Raw genomic sequence first — 18,567 nt, forward strand, 5'->3', positions numbered from 1 at the left:
TCACCATCATCATCATCACCTCCATAATCATCATCACCACCACCCTCACCATTACCATCATCATCACTACCATCATCACCACCATCACCACCACCATCATCATCACCACCATTATCACCACCATCACCATCATCACCATCATCATCACCATTGACACCATCATCACCACCACCCTCATCATTACCATCACCATTACCATCATCATCACCATCACCATTGTCACCATCATCACCACCACCCTCACCATTACCATCATCATCACCACCATTCTTATCAATTCCACCACCTTCTTCACCACCATAAAACCTTTCATTCTTTCAAGAAATACTTCTTGAGTGCCTACTATGTACCAGACACTAGAGCTTGTGTTGAGAATATGGCAACCCAAGCACACACAACCCAAGCATGAGCAACCCAAACACAGCCCCTGGCATTAAGAAGTGCAGAGTGTAGACTTCTCAGCCTTCTCAAAGCAGGACCCAGAGAGAAAACAGTCATGTTTGTATGGCCCACAGGTGTCCGTGGAGGAGGATTCTAGATGCTGGAGATGACTCGCTTTAGGAGCTGCAGCACTCCTGTGACACATTCTTAAAGAAACATGGTGCCAAGATTCAAAAATTGATTAACTGGTGAGAAAATCATTAAACAAAGTGTCTTTAGGACAGGGTGCCATGAGAGAAAGTAACAGGGGGAGGTTGTTTGGATTTGGAATCTAGGAAGTGACATGGATGCTGAGACGCAAAGGATGAAAAGTCATTTCATGCCTAGGGGATGACTTATATGAAAGGTTTGGTACATTCTAGAAAAAAAAAAAACAAAAGAAGAGTAATCAAGCTAGAACATAGTGAGAGAGGAGCAAGTAGAGGGAAATGAGATTGCAGTACAGGTAGGGGCCAGGTCACGCTGGTCTTGAGGTCATATAAAGCGTTTGGATTCTAGTTGAAGCCACTGAAGGGGTTTGAGCAGAGAAGTGAAACTTTACATTTTTTTACATTTTTGCATTTTTAAAAATTTCACTCTCCATACTGGCTTTAGCATGGAGCATAGACTATAGGGAGGCAGGAAGGCCAACAAGGAGGTCAGTTAGCAGTAGAAACAGCACAAGCTGCTAGTGGCTTGGGCTAGGATGGTGACAGCAGTGCACAGACAGTGAAGTGAGTAGATAACTTTTAAAACTGAGGAGGGTAGGGGGCACCTGGGTGGCTCAGTCGGTTAAGCATCTGCCTTTGGCTCAGGTCATGATCTCAGGGTCCCGGGATCGAGCCCCACATTGGGTTCTCTGCTCAGTGGCGAATCTGCTTCTCCCTCTCCCTCTGTGATCTCTCTCACTTTCACTCTCTCTCAAATAAACAAAATTTTAAAAAAATAAAATAAAATTGAGGAAGGTAGAATTGATAGGACTTGGTGATCAACTGGGGTTGAGAATTACTCTTTTCCTTGTTACCTTCTTCTCCTTACCAACACCATCTTAATCATCATTGGCATCCTCGCCTTCATTATCAACCGCATTGGCACCCTGAACAGAACTATCACCAGCAAGAGCTTATTCTCCCCTTGACTGTGCACACCATTCCATTCCATCACTCTTTCCACCACGGCCATGATTAGGATTGATCTTTTCCATAACCATCACCACTGAAGGCTTTGCTTTCAACTCCATCCCACTGTCTTCTTTTCTTACTGATGTACACTTGTTCTTGCTTGCAACATCATCAAAACAGCACTCAACTGTTCCATCAGCACTAGGGAGCCAAGACGAAGGTAAAATTCAATGAGGCTGGTCCCAGGCCACCCAAGGATGTCTTTAAAGTTAAATCTCTCCTTTCTCTTGGCTGTTTTTCTTTCTCTCATCTTCATTCTTACCCAGACTCTCATTTGTTGGACGCCGGGGGCTGCCTTTCACAGATTAGCAACTCTGCCAAAAAGAATCTCTTTTTCAGTGGTGCAAGCCAGATTTCCAAAATTGAAGCTGATATCCCCAGCTCTGACCAATCTCTGTGGGTGGGAGGGATAAAATGCACTGGCTGGCCAAGTCTAGATCACCTGCCCGCTCCTGGAGCCCACGTACGATGGATCCATCTCACTCCAACATTTGAACTAAGAGGTGTCATGGCTATCAAATGTAGAAAATAAAAACACAGGACACCCAGTCAAATGTGAATTTCAGATAAGCCGTGAATGGATTTATAGTATAAGTATGTCCCGTGCAATACTTGGAATATACTTATACAAAAAAAAATTATTTTGTTGTTGATATCTAATCTGAAGTTCAAACTTAACTGAGTGTCCTGTATTTTATCTGGCAAACCCAGCTGGCTTCCCAAAGGAACACCAAGGTGCTATCACCAGAACCGGGAGGAGGGCTAAAGGGGGACCAAAAGAGCAGATGCCCCTACACCCAGCCTGTGTGCCTGCCTCCGGTGCGCTTCCCTCACCTACATAAGGAGGACTTCTCCCAGTCCCCTCTGCAAAGATAACCTTGTTGGTTTTGAACATTCTGTTCCCCCCCCCCGAGGATTTTAATATAATCTACCTAATTATGCTCAGCCACTCTTGAAGAAAACAGACAGTAATGTTTTTCAATAAATATGGAAACACATCAAACATTGGACAATATCATTACTCAGCCAGTCAACTGAAAAGGCATGATAAAATTGGAAAGCTCCCGAGGCAGAATCCAAACAAGCCACAGCATTGAGAATTAAACCCACACTGGCCCCATGCTGGGTCCTGGCGTGCTGGAGGACAACGTCGGGTAGGGGTTCCAGAGGCTGGTTTTTAGTCTTAAATCAGCGTCTGACGGGCTCTGAGGAGCCCAGAGAAGTCGCCTTCTTTCTCTGAGCCTCAGTTTCCTTAGCTGTAAAACGGGGGTGCTCATACCTATGAGCCCCAGAAGGGGCAATCTGAGAGGATGGGATGAGCGTGTGCTGATGATTGATGTAAAAGGCACTTTGGAACTTATGCAGAGGCAGACCAACAGTTACTATTAAAACACGGGGAGAGGACATTGAGACAGGGTAGGAGGGAGTGCACTTTAAGAATGTAAGGAGGAAATATTTTAAAAGAGAAGGAGGGAGAATGTCAGAACATCAGGAAGAATGGCTACCCCTCTCTCATTATGAAGCACCAGGCATCATGGGAAAGGAGGCATTTTTTTTTTTTTTAAATTAGAGAGATCTGGATCCGTGCAACTCTGCAGCCCTGAGGCCCCAGTTGCCTCACCAGCCTCACCTACCAGGGTCTTGAACACACAAAATTCTTTCCTGCCCCTGGGCCTTCACACATGCTGCCCCCTTTAACTGGGACACTCGAAAGTCTACTGGTTTTTTTCTCATTTGGTCTCAGAAATTACTTCTTCAGGAAGGGTTTAGCTCACACCCCAGTGTTGGTTAAAGGCTCTTATGATGCGTGACTCAGGTGTGGTGAATGCCCCACCATCTCCCCTCTGGCACACAACTTCCAGCTCACAGCCACAGCATCCGACCACACACCCCAGTGACCCTCCACGTATGGACTTTTCTCCCTGGGCGGGGGGAATGCTGGAATTGCTGGAGAGGGAAGGCCCCCAGGAACAGCAAGGATGGGTGGGGTTGGAAGATAAATAGCCCCAGGTCTCTCACCCCTTAGAGGAGGACGAAGCTCTGAGGTTCTCAGCCTAGGTGAGCCCCAGATGCCAACCGCAGTGACTTGCTCATGGTACAGCTTATACTGGTTTCCTTCCTTCTCCCCCTTAATTCCCCTACTTGTACCAGTGTGTCCTAGGATCACCCCCCAAATAAAATTACTTGCCCTCAAATCTCTATCCCAGGGTCTACTCCAAAAGAAACCCAACCAAAGACATACACAGAGACTCTCCAATAGCAATTAATGATTAATGAGGAAGTTATTTGTTACCTGTCTTCCTGCTCCTTTGGACATTCAGGCAGTATGGTAGATACTATAGGATAGCTCATCCAACGTCATCCTGATCCAACTCCCCCTTCACATTTCTAGACACTGTTCAGCCAGTGGAGGGCATGTGACAAACTTCTGATTGATGGGGTAGAAGTAGAGTCTGTTGGGAAGGGAACCTCCAAGGAAAGCAAAAAGACCTTAGGAGGAGAAGGTTTTTGGTCCACTTGGAATACAGATGTGACATCTGGAAGTACAGAAGCCACCTTGCAACCTTGGGGACAAACCTCTTTGTGGGTGGTGAAACCAAAAAGATACGGAGTCCGAGTCTCTGATAACATTGTTGAAACACCTGCCCCATCCTTCAGTTGCCTACCATCAAAATACTTTTAGAAGATAAATCTGTTTAAGGCCCCATTTTGGGATATCTGTGTTTGCAACTGAATGTATTGTGAACTGATGCAGACAGGGATTAGGTTGGTCCTATCCGATGCACATTGTTGGCTTTTAGGTTAGTGCATAATACGCAGCAGATATGGAATGAAGATTTGTTGATTTAATAAATGAATTCTGCCCAAAAGTCCCTTCCTGCAAGTACAGAGCTTATTTTGTGTGGCAAACCCATAACGAACAAACTCAGGGCTGTAGCCATTTAGCCAGAATTAACTGTACAGTTATTAAGATTGTGGCACTAGAGGGGCACCTGGGTGGCTCAGTCATTAAGTGTCTGCCTTCGGCTCAGGTCATAATCCCAGGGTCCTGGGATTGAGCCCCGCATCGGGCTCCCTGCTCTGCAGGAAGCCTGCTTCTCCCTCTCTCACTCCCCTTGCTTGTGTTCCCTCTCTTGCTGTGTTTCTCTCTGTCAAATAAATAAATAAAATCATTAAAAAAAAAAAAGATTGTGGCACTAGAGAGAAATGGTCCCTGTTTATTAAGTCTTATGAGGTCATGGTGTTCTACTGGCCAGCTGGACTCCACAGACTTGACCCGTTTGTAACTATTTAAGCACAAAGCTTCCATCTGTCCATTAGAAACACCTAGAAGAGCTGGCTGCCGCTCTCGTACCCTATATGATATAATTAGCTTAGAATGAAAAGGATTCAGTAACCCATTGGTCTAATTTCCCCATCACACCCCTGGCATGGTACCAAGAGATGAAAGTGGGCTGCCCTTTCTCCATTTCTGGAAACATCTTCCCACATCAGCATAAAAATGCCTTGGCCAGAGAGAAGCTGCTTCAAGGAGCAATGTGGTAGGGAGAGCGCTAGGACCCTGTTACAATGTGGCAGACACATCAGGTGTGTTTCCTTTTTGACTCCCCACATCAATTTTATCAGAAAAACACGCTGCCCCAACCTTATCATTGGTACAACTGGTATACAAAGACACTGCACAGGGTTAATGTATACCATTCAGTGAGTTTAGATATTTGTATACACTTGCATTACCATCACCACAATCAAGATGATGAACATATTCATCACCTTCAAAGGTTTCTTTGTGTCCTTTTGCGGTTGTTTCTTTGTTGTTATTGTTACTGTTCTGTGGTAAGAACATTTAACCTGACATTTACCCTTTTTTTTAAATATCCATTACTCTTTTCTTTTCTTTTTTTTTTAATAAAGATTTTATTTATTTATTTGACAGAGAGAGACAGTGAGAGAGAGAGCACAAGCAGGGGGAGTGGGAGAGGGAGAAGCAGGCCCCCTGCTGAGCAGGGAGCCCGATGCGGGGCCCGATGCGGGGCCCGATGCGGGGCCCGATGCGGGGCCCGATGCGGGGCCCGATGCGGGGCCCGATGCGGGGCCCGATGCGGGGCTCGATGCGGGGCTCGATCCCCGGGCCCCGGGACCGTGACCTGAGCCCAAGTCAGACGCTCAAGGGCTGAGCCACCCAGGCGCCCCTGACATTTACCCTCTTAACAAATGCTAATCCCCTCTCTCTCTTAAAAAAAAAAAAAAGCTAATATCCGGGAACACCCACACAGACACACAGACACACCCAGAAAAAATGTTGAATTAGGCCAGTCAGGTTGACATAAAATTAACTGCCGTGGGCGGGGTCAGGGGGGTGGAAGAAGAAGGACTATAAAGGGGTACAGGGTTGCTTTTGGGGATGAAACGAAGTTCTAAAATTAGATTGTGGTGATGGTTGCACAACTCTGTAGATAAACTAAAACCACTGAATGAATATATATATATATATATATTCATTCAGTGCATATACATATGCGTGTGTATATATGTATATATATACATATGTATGTCTATACATATATATGCAAATATATGTGTGCAAATTTGTAACCACCACATCAGACTTGTCCAGGCCTGAACAAAAGGAACCGGAAGGAAGAGCTCAGGAATGCTAAAGATGGAGAGAAAGTGATGATGGACGTGATGACCAGAACAACAGACCACAATAGCACCGTCTATGGAAAGTGGACGTCTGCCAAGTATCAGGCACAGTGGCTCCACTCACCTCTGTAACGCTGCAGTCTGGGAGGTGTTGCCGGTCCAGGGGTGGGGGTCTGCAACCAGCACATGGGCTCTGGAGACAGGCCACCGGGTGCAAACTGCACTTGCAGCCCTTCCTAGCCAGGGACGTGGGCAAGGTCCAAAGCCTCACCAAGCCTCAGCTTTTCCTTCTGTAGAGAAGGCCTAAGATGGAATTGGGAGGACATGAGCTGGAATTGGGCATGTGAAGCTCTGAGCAGAGCCCTGGGTAGTCCGTAAGAACAGCCGGTAAGCATTAGCTCCAGCTGTTAGCATGGGTCCCCGCTTGATAAGACATGCACAGTGGCTCAGGGTTTGACCCAGCAAGGTCACACAGCTAATAGGACATGAACTTGTTCCAAACCAGGCCTAGCCCCCAACTGGGGACTGTTGCCACTACTCATCCAGATATGAATCTAAACAATTAGGTCTGCCACCTTTGACTGCCCCAGCCCTGCCCCTGAAGGCATCTCTCCAGATCATTAATGCCAAACCTGCCACAACCGTGCCCAGCACTGGCCTCCAGTCAGCTCCCCCTAGCCCTCCGACGCCAGGGCATGCGAAGGCCAAGCTAGAAATTCACTGATAGAGATTCTGAACAGCACAAGCAGTGGGTCTGGAACCAACCGGATCAAGGTCATATTCCCTTGAAACTGCCTGCTGCTAGGGCCACTGTCCCGCCCTTCCCCAGCCAGGACCTACAGTGAGAGACTGTGAGAGACAGATGTCTCACTATTTCGGCTCAGCGGGGGCTGGGAAAAATCACAACATCAGCCCAGAAATCTTGCAGAAGGAAAGGGGGACCCAAAAAGAAAGGGTACAGCTACTTAAGCCCTCACAGAGGATGAGGAGAGGGCCACCTCTGTTCAGCCTGGGAAGCTCTCATTTGCTGAGCAGCAACTGTGTGCCAGGCACCAAGGAAACCACAGAAATAGAACAAGGTCCCCTTCCTCCTCTGAGGACCTCACAGTGTCCTGGGGGACATGGAAAAGGGCAGGAATACGAGCCACACGATGTAGCACACGTGGTCACAGAAATGGGCCAAAATCGTCCTCTTTGATGACAACTGCCCTTTGTAGAGTGCTGACCCAGAACCCCTTCCCACACCAGAGTATTCAGAGCGCCCCCTGCCCACATCCACCCCAGTGGCTCTCCCTTGCCCCTATCATGCTGGTAAGAATCGAGCTTCACAACAAACCAGCCAGAATTTCGTGTGGCCCAATGGAATATTATGCAGCCATCAAAAGGAATGAGATCTTGCCATTTGCAACGACGTGGATGGAACTGGAGGGTGTTATGCTGAGTGAAATAAGTCAATCAGAGAAAGACAGGGTATCATATGACCTCACTGATAGGAGGAATTCTTAATCTCAGGAAACAAACTGAGGGTTGCTGGAGTGGTGGGGGGTAGGAGGGATGGGGTGGCTGGGTGATAGACATTGGGGAGGGTATGTGCTATGGTGAGCACTGTGAATTGTACAAGACTGATGAGTCACGGATCTGTACTTCTGAAACAAATAATGCAATATATGTTAAGAAAGAAAAAAGAAGAAGAAGATAGCAGGAGGGGAAGAATGAAAGGGAGTAAATCAGAGGGGGAGACGAACCATGAGAGATGATGGACTCTGAAAAACAAACTGAGGGTTCTAGAGGGGAGGGGGTGGGGGGATGGGTTAGCCTGGTGATGGGTATTAAGGAGGGCGCGTTCTGCGTGGAGCACTGGGTGTTATGCACAAACAATGAATCATGGAACGCTACATCAGAAACTAATGATGTAATGTATGGTGATTAACATAACAATAAAAAATAAAAAAAAGAATTGTTGGACAATAAACAATACTTTAAAAGCAAAAAAAAAAAAAAAGAATTTCGTGTGGCCACTGTGCAAACTTGTCACAAATTTCATGGCTTCAAACAACACATATGAATCTGTTTCAGGTTGGGGGTCAGATGTCTGAAATCAGTTTCCCTGAGCTGAAGTTAAGGTGTCTGCCAGATGCACTCATGCTAGAGGCTCCAGGGGATCCATTTCCTTGCTGCTTCCAGCTTCTGGAAGCCACCTGCATTCATCGGCTTGTGGCCCCTCCCTCCATCTTCAAAGCCAGCCTCAGGGCACCTTCTCTCCTGTCTGACCTCGGCCTCTGTCTGTATACTCTCTCCCTCTGACCCTCCTGCCTCCCTCTTATAAGGACCCTTGTGATCACAGTGAGCACACCCAGAAAATGCAGGAAAACCTCCCCATCTGTATTCAAGACCCTTAACCTAACCACATCTGTAAATTCCCCTTCACCATGGAAAGTAACAGATCCACACGTTTCAGGGATTAGGCTGAGGACACCTTTGGGGTCCCTGATTCTGCCCAGCACAGGCCCTATGAAGGTGGGGGCTCACCATCACCCCATGTTAGAGATGCAGAAACCAAGGCTCAGAACATTGAAGTAACTTATCCAAAGACTCAAAAGGAGTAGGGATTTGAATCTGGGTTTACCTGGTCCCTACAAGTATGTAGGTTCTGGTCTCCACTCCACTACAAAAGACAGCAGGAGGAAGTCCCCAGCAGGCAGTCAAAGAGGGCTTCCCGAAGGAGGGGACCCCCAAGCCAAATGACATCTGCAGCTGGGGCATAAATAGAGTATTCGGGGCTGAACTGCAGGCCGCCTGACTGTGCTTCCCTCCACTGCTCCCTAGCGCAGCATCCATGCATTACACGTGGGGGAAAGAAGCTGGGTAGCCAGTTCCCCCTGTCGTTCCAGACATCACGACAAAAATAATAGCTGAGCTGGAAGTTTTAACAATCCAGCCAGTTATCTGCACACTTGTTTGAATATCTGGGCCCTCCCTGAGCATCCGTCTCCTGTCTGAAAAAAATGAGCAGAATTGATGTCTGTTAATGTAAGTGCATTAACCCACCCTCCCTACCTCCTTCCATTCTTTTCCCGGGCCCTGGAGTTCTGTTCAGAAGCATTTTTCCAGTATGAGATAGGATCTCATTTCTACAACAGCTGGGGGAAATAAGGCATCTAGACACAGACCAGACAAGCCTGGCCTTCCCCAACCTAAGCCATTAGTCTGAATAGAACCCCTTGGAGAAGCTGCAGTCAGGGACTCGTGGGGCCATCCAGGCTGGGAAGGAGTGGAAATGTTTAGTATAAAAATAGTACATAACCTCTTTTTTTTTTTTAATCTTGGGAAAAAGGAAGAAAATAAAAGTCGCCTATTATCCCATAGCAGAGAAATTTCTATTAACATGGGAGGCAAATTTCTTTTCTAATCTTTTTCCTATGAATGAAATAATGATAATGGCATTTATTAAGCGTACTCTGGGTGCAGGGAGATGTTCTGGGTGTTTGCATCCATTGTGTCAGCCCTCCTGGCAATTGCATGAGGTAGGTGCTATTATCATCCGCAGTTCATTGGTAGGAAAAAGCAATAAGATGATAAATAGAACCTGGGTGGTGGACAAGAGCAGAGGCTTTGAAGGCAGACCACCTGTTCTTTCTTTTTCTCTCTCACTTTATATATTCCTTTTGTAGGTAAATATACACAAGTTTTAAAATTCAAAAGGTACAAAATACCACACCATTCGAAGTCTCTCCGCCTCTCCTGACCCCAGTCACCAGGTCCCCTTCTCCAGAGGCAACAGCTCTTAGCAATTTCTTTTTTAAAAGGTTTTGTATTTATTTACTTGAGAGAGAAAGGGAGAGAGCACAAGCAGGGGGAGCAGCAGAGGGAGAAGCAGACTCCCCATGAACAAGGAGGATCCTGGGATCACGACCTGAGTTAAAGGCAGACGCTTAACCAACTGAGCAGTGGCTCAGGGCCTCAAGAGGCCCCTCTTAGCAAGTTCTTTGTATCTTTCCAGAGGTATTTTGGGCAAGCAAATAGGGCTTTGTACACCTCTGTGTGTGTGTGTGCGTGCGCGTGTGCATTCCTTTTTACAGATGGTGGTATACTCCACACCTCTGTTTGCTAATTTAACAAAATATCTCATTGGTCATTATGAGTCAGTCGAGGGTGGGCTCTACTTACCAGATGCATAGCACTGAGAAGACATTTCACTAGTTCCTCCTTCAGGCAATCATCGTGAGAAGCAAATAATGCAGGTAAAACACTTGGCTAGAGCCTTACACATAGTAAGCATTCACAATATGCAAGATATTATTATTAGAATGCAATCGTACTGCTTATAGTCTTCTCTTCAACTCTAATTGCATCACTCAATTGGCCATCAGATGCAAAAGTAAAAAACCTCGATCCTTAGCTTGCACCACATATAAGAATAGGCTCTAAATGGACCACAGATCTAAGTGTAAACACCAAAGCTATAAACTAGAGACTCACATGGGAGGAAGGCCTTGGGGCTTGGGGTTAAGCAAGATTTCTCAGGGGGTTAAGTAAGATTTCTCAGGCAGGACACAGCACCATTCATAAGAGAAAACCATGGTCCCCAATGATGCTACCCCCTGGTAATCACATACACACGTAACCCCCTCTTTGTGAGTGGGGATGGGAGCCTCAACTTGCTTCTAACCAATCAAACACAGCAAAGTTGATGAAATGTCATTTCCATCATTAAGTTACCCAAGATCGTGATTGGAGGAACTGAATTCTGCCAACCACCTGAGTAAGCTTGGAATCAGACCCTTCCCCAGTCAAGCTTTAGAATGAGACCCTGGCCCCAGCCAACAACGAGGTTGCAGCCTTATGAAAGACAGACACAGAGAGGACCCAACCAAGGCATGCCCGGGTTCCCGCCCCACAGAGATGGTGAGATAAAGAGATGTGTGCTGCCAAATTTGTGGTGCTTTTTTACGTAGCAACAAAGAACTGATATAACTGACATGTTTCTGGAGAGCAGTTTGGTGCTGTTTGTTGAGGACCTAAACACGTACATGCTCTTTGATTCTAGAACTCCACTTTGGGAAACAGAAAGCCAATTTCTCCAATGAGTACATACAAAGATATCCATCACAGAGTGCCCTAGTCTGAGAAAAGTATCTAACATTTAGCGAGGACCTGCTATATGCCAGTCATTTTGTATGCTTCACTCACTTAAGCCATGTAGCAATCCTATTCTTATAATATTACACCCATTTTACATGGCAGCTAATAAAGTCTCCAAGACATGAAGTGACTCACCCAAAAATGAATCAGACAATGCTTATTACATTCTTTGCATGGTGTCTGGCACAAGGCAAAGGGCTCAATAAATCTTACATTGTTTGTACTCATTTCATTTCGAGCAGCAAAAACCTAACCCAAAACAGTCTAAGCTAAAGAGGGCTCAAAGAATTGGGGAGTTCAAAGAGGTGGCTGGCTCCAGGTGTGGCTGTATCCAGGAGGTATCCAGAAGGATATCTACCATCAGGACTGTCTTTACCAATCTATTAGTTCTGCCTGCTTCTGTTTTTCAGACTCTAGCCACATGACAAGCAAAGGCCCCAGACTTATTTCCTCTAGACCTAGCAAACCTGGGAGAACAGGAGCATCCCTTTCCCAAAACCCATAGGCGGATCCCAGAGAAGAATCTGACTGGCCCTGATTGGGTCACATGCCCCTTTCCAGAATTATGTTGCCAGGAGGTTAGGGCTATATGACTGGCCACCCTGGATCACATGACCATCTTCCAGGGGTATAAATGTCATGACTGACAGTCCCTCCCAGAACCACAAGCGCAGGACAGAGTGGTCCCCAAGAGGAAGGAAGCACTGCAGACAGCATGGGCACAGCCACCCCCATTAGCAAGGATTATTCCAGCATGGACATCGAGGGCAGGCCACAGTCAGGCCACCCCTGTCAGCTCTGGAGCTAACATCACACCCCTCATCTCTTACCTCCCTGCGCTAACCTTTTCAAACCTCAGGGTTTTGAGGTTTTTAGCTAAGAGCTGAAGATGGCTGTCAGCAGGTCTGCAAAAAAACTCCCTGACAGTGTCTAGGAAAAGCAGCTCCCCGGAAAGCCTCTGTGAACCAAACCAGCTGGAGGCAAAGGTCAGAGCCGAGCCGAGCAGACGTACCCCCGGGTCCTCGCACACAAGGACCCAGTGCTGCCAACAAGGCCGGTGATGCAGCCAGCCCAGGGGAGGCCCCCCGAAAGGCCGAGGGGCTGGACGCTTCTCCGTGGCCCCACCCAGATGACAGAAACAGTTATAAATTGGCAATTAGGGTTGCTGTTGCGCTCTGTCTGAAGTAAGATCTCCAAGAACAAGGACCAGGTCTCTGGCTGCCCCAGTACCAAAGAGCTTTTCCATCCCTCTTTCACACTGCATATTCCTCGAGTACAGAAGCTTCCATCCTCAGGAGACAGACCACGCATTGTTTCCCACCCAGACCGACTTCTGACACCCCGTCCAGTAGAGCCCCATCTCTCTGTGCTGTTCTCACGCCTTGCTTTTCCTAACAGGAGTTACGACCACCGGCCCTGTACATGAGCTGGCTCGTTGTCTGTCCCTGCCACGGGAATATAAGCCTCGTGAGGGCAGGAATGGTTGTCTCTTTTGTTCACTGCTTCATGCTCAGCTTACAGAAGCGTTCCTAGCACATAGCAAGCACTCAACATGTGCTTATTGAATGAATAAGTACATTGCTTATTACCCAATCTCTGTCAAACGTGGAAAACAAACACACGACCAATGAGACACAGAGATGTCTTGTTTCAGGAAAAATGGACAATAGTGTATTCATCTGCAGAAATGTTTGCGTAAGCAAACCACGGATTGGCCTGACCAGCCTGATGCCTTCAGCATTTGAGGCTTGCTGCAGACCCCTAGCCTACCTCGACATATCAGTGAAAATCTAAAGAGAGCTGAGGCTTCCTATAGAAGATACATATCTTATATACAGATAAAGACTCAACCAACGTTTACTTAAGGGGCTGGAATAGTAAATATTTGAGGCGTCCCTGGCCATATGATCTCTGTCACAACTGTTCCACTCTGTCTCTGTAGCATGAAAGCAGCTAAAAACAGTTGCAAATGAGTGGACCTGCATTTGGTCTGCTGGGTTTTTGCTGGCTGGTTCTACGTGAACTCTTCAGGGACTGAAGAGAGGAATCTGTGTTAGGGTGCAACTATTATATACCAGGTAGTGAACTGGGCTGTTTCCTTGAGTCCCTAAAACAACTCTGTTGGGTGGGCATGATCCGCATTTTACAGATGAAGGAAAGTGAGGCTCAGAGACATTAATAACTTGCCCAAAGTCACACAGCTCATTAGCCAAGGTCAGGACTTGAATCCAAGACTCCAAAGCCCTGGCCTTGGTGGTCACATCACACTGCCTCCCCTGGGATGGCTGTTGGTTCTTGTTACCCCACTCCAGGTCCCTCAGCACCTATGCACCCCCGTCCCCATTGGCATTCAACCCACTCCCACCCCTGCCCAGCTCCTGTGAAAGCCTGCTTATCCCCAAGAGCATGCAACTGCTCCATCTGCCTGCAGCCCTTCCGACCAGCCCACCCTCCCTGAATCACCCCCCGCCCCCGTCAGCTCTCTTACTCTCTCCTTCTCCCCAGAGCTCAGCATTGCTCTGTTGGCAACGCATTTTCCCACCTGGGAAAGAAGAAATCGAAAATTTTGTTTTTGCACAAGCTGTCCTCTTCACCTATGGCTAAAATCCCACAGAACAGGAATAATAACCAAAGTCATACAAAAAGTTGATATATATTGAGCTGGCACATGGACCAGCAGTTGGCTAGGGGCTGGCTAGGAAATGGAGAGGCAGGAGGAAGAAGGAAGAGCCATCTCCAGGAACGGATAGAAACCAGCACAGACCCTCCTGAGGGAACAGGGAGTTCCTTTAATTCAGCCGGGCAAGGGAATGGAGGAGATTCCAAAAGATGGAGAACGTATAGGAACTCATCAATAGGGAAAGTCACACGGTAGGGCATTTGGGTGCAACGACACAGAAGGAGAGCATGGCCCTGGTCAAACAGCCAGCAGCCTGGCAAGAACTAGCCACCGGGAGAGAGAAGGACTGCCTGTAGGCATCCGGGGTTTCAGACGGCCCAGCACCCCTTCCCCCTTCTTTGATGGAGAACCACGCCTTCCAACTACACTCTTAGTGGGGCTGTCAGTCAAGGTGTCCCACCCACTTGCAGCAAGATAGACTCTTCAGATGCTCCTCTTTCTAGATTTTACCTCAGGAACACAGAACCTAATGAAGGAAAATGCTTGGGGGCATCCAATTGACTTATTTCTAAGATAATGCCTTGCAAAAGGTCCTTTTGTTTTCGTCCTAAGTTTCCTGAGCCTCTCTGGCCCCTGTCTCTTTCAAGGCCTGGCTTCTCCAGCTTTTCCTTCCATTTGCTGTGAGATTTACCCACACGCATCTTTTAGCATAAATCAGCCATTGCTGGTTCCAGGGGCTTCTAACCAGGCTGTCCAAACAGATGCAGAGCTGTGTAGGGTCCAGCAGTCATGGGAAAGAGTAGAAGAGGCATTGGACTTTGGAGTGATTGAGTCTCGGGTCAGAAATGCCAGGCGGGCAGTTACTGCAGGAATACAGGTGAGCAAGAAGGTGGCCTGAACTGTGACAATGACATTTGGAATTGAGAGGAGGGGTCATGGTCCAGCCCAATGACCAGAGGCATTCATCATTCATTCAGTCACAGGCACTTCTTCAGCACCTACTATGTGCCCAGCATTTGCCCCCCGGCCTCCTTCTTTGTCATCTGCCACTCGTCTCCTGCATGAGCTATTGCTACATCACAAACTACCCCCAAAGTTAATGGCATGAGGTAGTTAATACAATAAACATTTGCTATCTCCTGTGAGTTGGGAATGTGAGGGAGGCTCGGGTGGTTTTAGGTCTGGATCTCTCTCGAGGTTGCAGTCAGGATGGCAGTTGGGGCTGTGGTCATCTGACGGCTGGACTGGGGCTGGAGGGAGATTCTGCTTCCAAGGTGGCTCAGTCACATGGCTGGCAAGTTTCCGATTGCTGCTGGGAGGGCTCAGTTCCTGCCACGTGACCCCTCTAAGGCTGAGAATCCGGACAACTTGGCAGCCGGCTTCCCTGGAGCAAGTGACCCCAGGCAGAGCAACAGGGAGCCTGCAATGCCTTCATGCCCCAGTCTTGGAAGTCACACATCTGCCACTTTCTATTTGTTAGAAGTAAGTCACTAATCTACACGCAACGTGGGAAGGAGGGAAACTAGGGCCCAGCTCTCGAAGGGAGGAACATCAAAGAGTTTACGGACATATTTTAAAACCACCACAAAGTCCCAAAATTGTTCTTCCCCCACCTACCATCTCTATGGGATACTCAAGCAAATAATACAAAAGCCCCCCATCTATTGAGTACCTACTATGCGTCAGGCACTGTGTTAGTTTACTAGGGCCGCTATAACAAAGTACCACAAATTGAGTGGCGGAAGCAACAGAGATTTATTCTCCTACAGTTCTGGAGGCTGGGAGTCCGAAATCAAGGTGTCGGCAGGACTGGTTCCTTCGGAGGCTGTGACGGATCTGTTCATGCCTCGCTCCTGGCTTATGGTGGTTTGCTGGCAACCTCTGGCATCCCTTGGTTTCTGCTGCATCATCCCAATCTATACTGTCCTTCATTTGGCATTCTTTCTGTATGCATGCCTCTTTGTCCAAATTTCCCCTTTTCCTAAGGACACTAGTCATATTGGCCTCAATTCTGAGTGCAACAAAGCAGCGTGTGTGTCTTCCGATAAATGTCACCAAATATACTCAGCTCTGTTCCCTCCAGGAAATGCACAGACGGCGCCCTCTGCCCTGTGACTCAGTCAGGTCTGAGGGGCTGGTCTCCGAGGACTGGCCTGTCCTCCTTCCTCCAGAGTCTAGAGTCTTGCATGGAGGATTATTGAAGGTGAGAGCTCCCTGAGGTCACAACCCACAGGACAGTTACAATCTGTGTCTAAGGCAAGTAATAAGGGACCCCAAACATCATTTGGGCAGAAGTATCAAGAAATAATGATGGTAGTTAATGGTTGCATGGGGTTGAGTTCTGGCCTGCTTATTGCATTTACGACAATCCCTGTGGGATAACATATAATTCTCCCTATTTTCCAGCTGAGGCTCAGAGAGATTGCCCAGCACCGTAGACAGGTGATCTGCATGGTGCAGTCCGTTCTCCAGCTGGATCCTATGGCAAGGACTCCACCCACTGGCAGGAGGTGAGCTCTAATTCTCTTTGAACCTGCACAGGCCTCAGGACTTCTGGACCCATAGAATGCAGCACAAGTGCTGTTCTGACACTCCCTAGAACAGGACGGAAGGGACCTTGCAACTGCCACCTGGAACACTCACTCTGGGAGAAGCCAAACGTATGCAAGTCACTCGGCTCCCCTGAGGACCCCCCACTCCCACCCCCATGCTGAGAGAAGCCCATGGCACATGGGGAGTCCTTGGAGGATGCCCAGCCATGTGGAGAGAGAGAGAAACAGAGACTGGGAGCATGGATGTCCCAGATGCAAGAGTGAAGAACCCGCCCAGAATTGGGGCCCACCCCTCACTTCCTCCAGCTCCCACCTCATGGGTCAAACAGTCCAGATGAATCCTTCCTAAATTCCTGCCCCACACACTGATGAGCAAAATGAAATGGCTACCCGAAACACTAGGTTTTACAATTGCGTTTTATTCGGCAGTAGAGAGCCCAAACAGTCTTGCGCATCCCTTGTATCATCTTTGTGCATCGACCCTGGCTTCCGTGAGCTTGACTTCTAGTGGCTGTGGCTCAGACTTTGTTCAGCGGACCGAAAGCACCGGATCTGTATATACACCAGCAGAAAGCTGGTAGTGCCTGGGAGTTACATCTTCCTGCAGTGACCTTAGCTGATCGCTGACGAGTGTGGGAGTGCGAAAGCCCAGTTTCCTTGCTGTGCTGGTTGAATGGTGACCCCCCCAAAAATATATCCACCCAGAAACTGGGAATGTGACCCGATTTGGAAAAAGGTTTTTGCAGGTATAATTAAGTTAAGGCTCTCAAGATGAGATCATCCTGGGTTGTCTGTATGGGCCTTAAACCCAATAAAAAAGTGTCCTTATAAGAAGAGGGGACACAGACATGGAGAAAAGGCCACGTGAAGACAGTATCTCAGGAGCACCTGGGTGGCTCAGTCATTGAGCGTCTGCCTTTGGCTCAGGTCATGATCCCAGGGTCCTGGGATCGAGTCCCGCATCGGGCTCCCTGCTCCGCAAGAAGCCTGCTTCTCCCTCACCCACTCCCCCCTGCTTGTGTTCCCTCTCTCGCTGTGTCTCTCTCTGTCAAATAAATAAATAAAATCTTTAAAAAAAAAAAAAAAAGACAGTGTCTGAGACTGGAGAGACATGTGCACAAACAAGCCAGGGAGCCCCCAGGGTAGCCAGCCCATCCGAAGCTGGGAGAGAGGCAGGGAGGAGATCTTTCCCAACAGACCCCAGAGGCCCCCAGGACAGTGAGGGAATGAATTTCTGCACCCCGTCTGTGGTCCTTTCCTGCACCAGCCCCCAGGAAACTCCTCCACTGGCCTGCAGAGGCTGGATTCCACCTGAGCCCTCCTCCCCAGGTTCAATCACATGCACGTGAATTCTCATCACTGGGTCTGCTTCTGAGAGCCTGACCTAACCCAAGGAGTAAGAGGCAGGACCAAGGATGACCCCAGGGTGGCCCAACTCTGGGGAGTTGGGAGCACATTTGAGAAGACCCTCTTGATTTTCTGAACCAATGTGCAGAGTCAGACTTGCCTGGGTCAGTCCCCTGGGAGCTGAGTGACCGCAGGCAAGTAACTTCACATCTCTGACCTGCAAAATGGGGCCAGTCTTGAACCTTCCCCTCTCAGGTGGCCTAGAGAGCTAGAGATGGTGTATGTAGGCACATGGAAGTGCCTGGGCTTGGGCGCTGTATTCTGCACTGTGGGGCGGGAGCAGGGTGGACAGTTCCCAGACAATGCACCACACCCCCAGGCAGGGCTCTCAAAGCATACTCTGGAAGATGTAGACTCTCCATGAGCCCCTGGCTGCTCCGTGTTGACCAGACTTGGCATGTGAAGTGTTCCCAAGATAAAAGGAGCTAATGGCGAGCCATATAATCGAAGTGTATTTGTGAGATCTGAAGGCTCACGAAATATCTTCCACTACAATACAGAAAAATGCAAACTGGAGAGAGGGAAAGGAGATAGACCACAAAGGCTGGAACAGAATGAAAGGAGCTGCCTGCATTCTGACCCTCATATAACAGTCCCT

Source organism: Eumetopias jubatus, unplaced genomic scaffold (assembly GCF_037043125.1).
Source record: "Eumetopias jubatus isolate StellerSeaLion01/CBP00866 unplaced genomic scaffold, mEumJub1_p1.0 scaffold_12, whole genome shotgun sequence".
Classification (NCBI taxonomy): domain Eukaryota; kingdom Metazoa; phylum Chordata; class Mammalia; order Carnivora; family Otariidae; genus Eumetopias; species Eumetopias jubatus.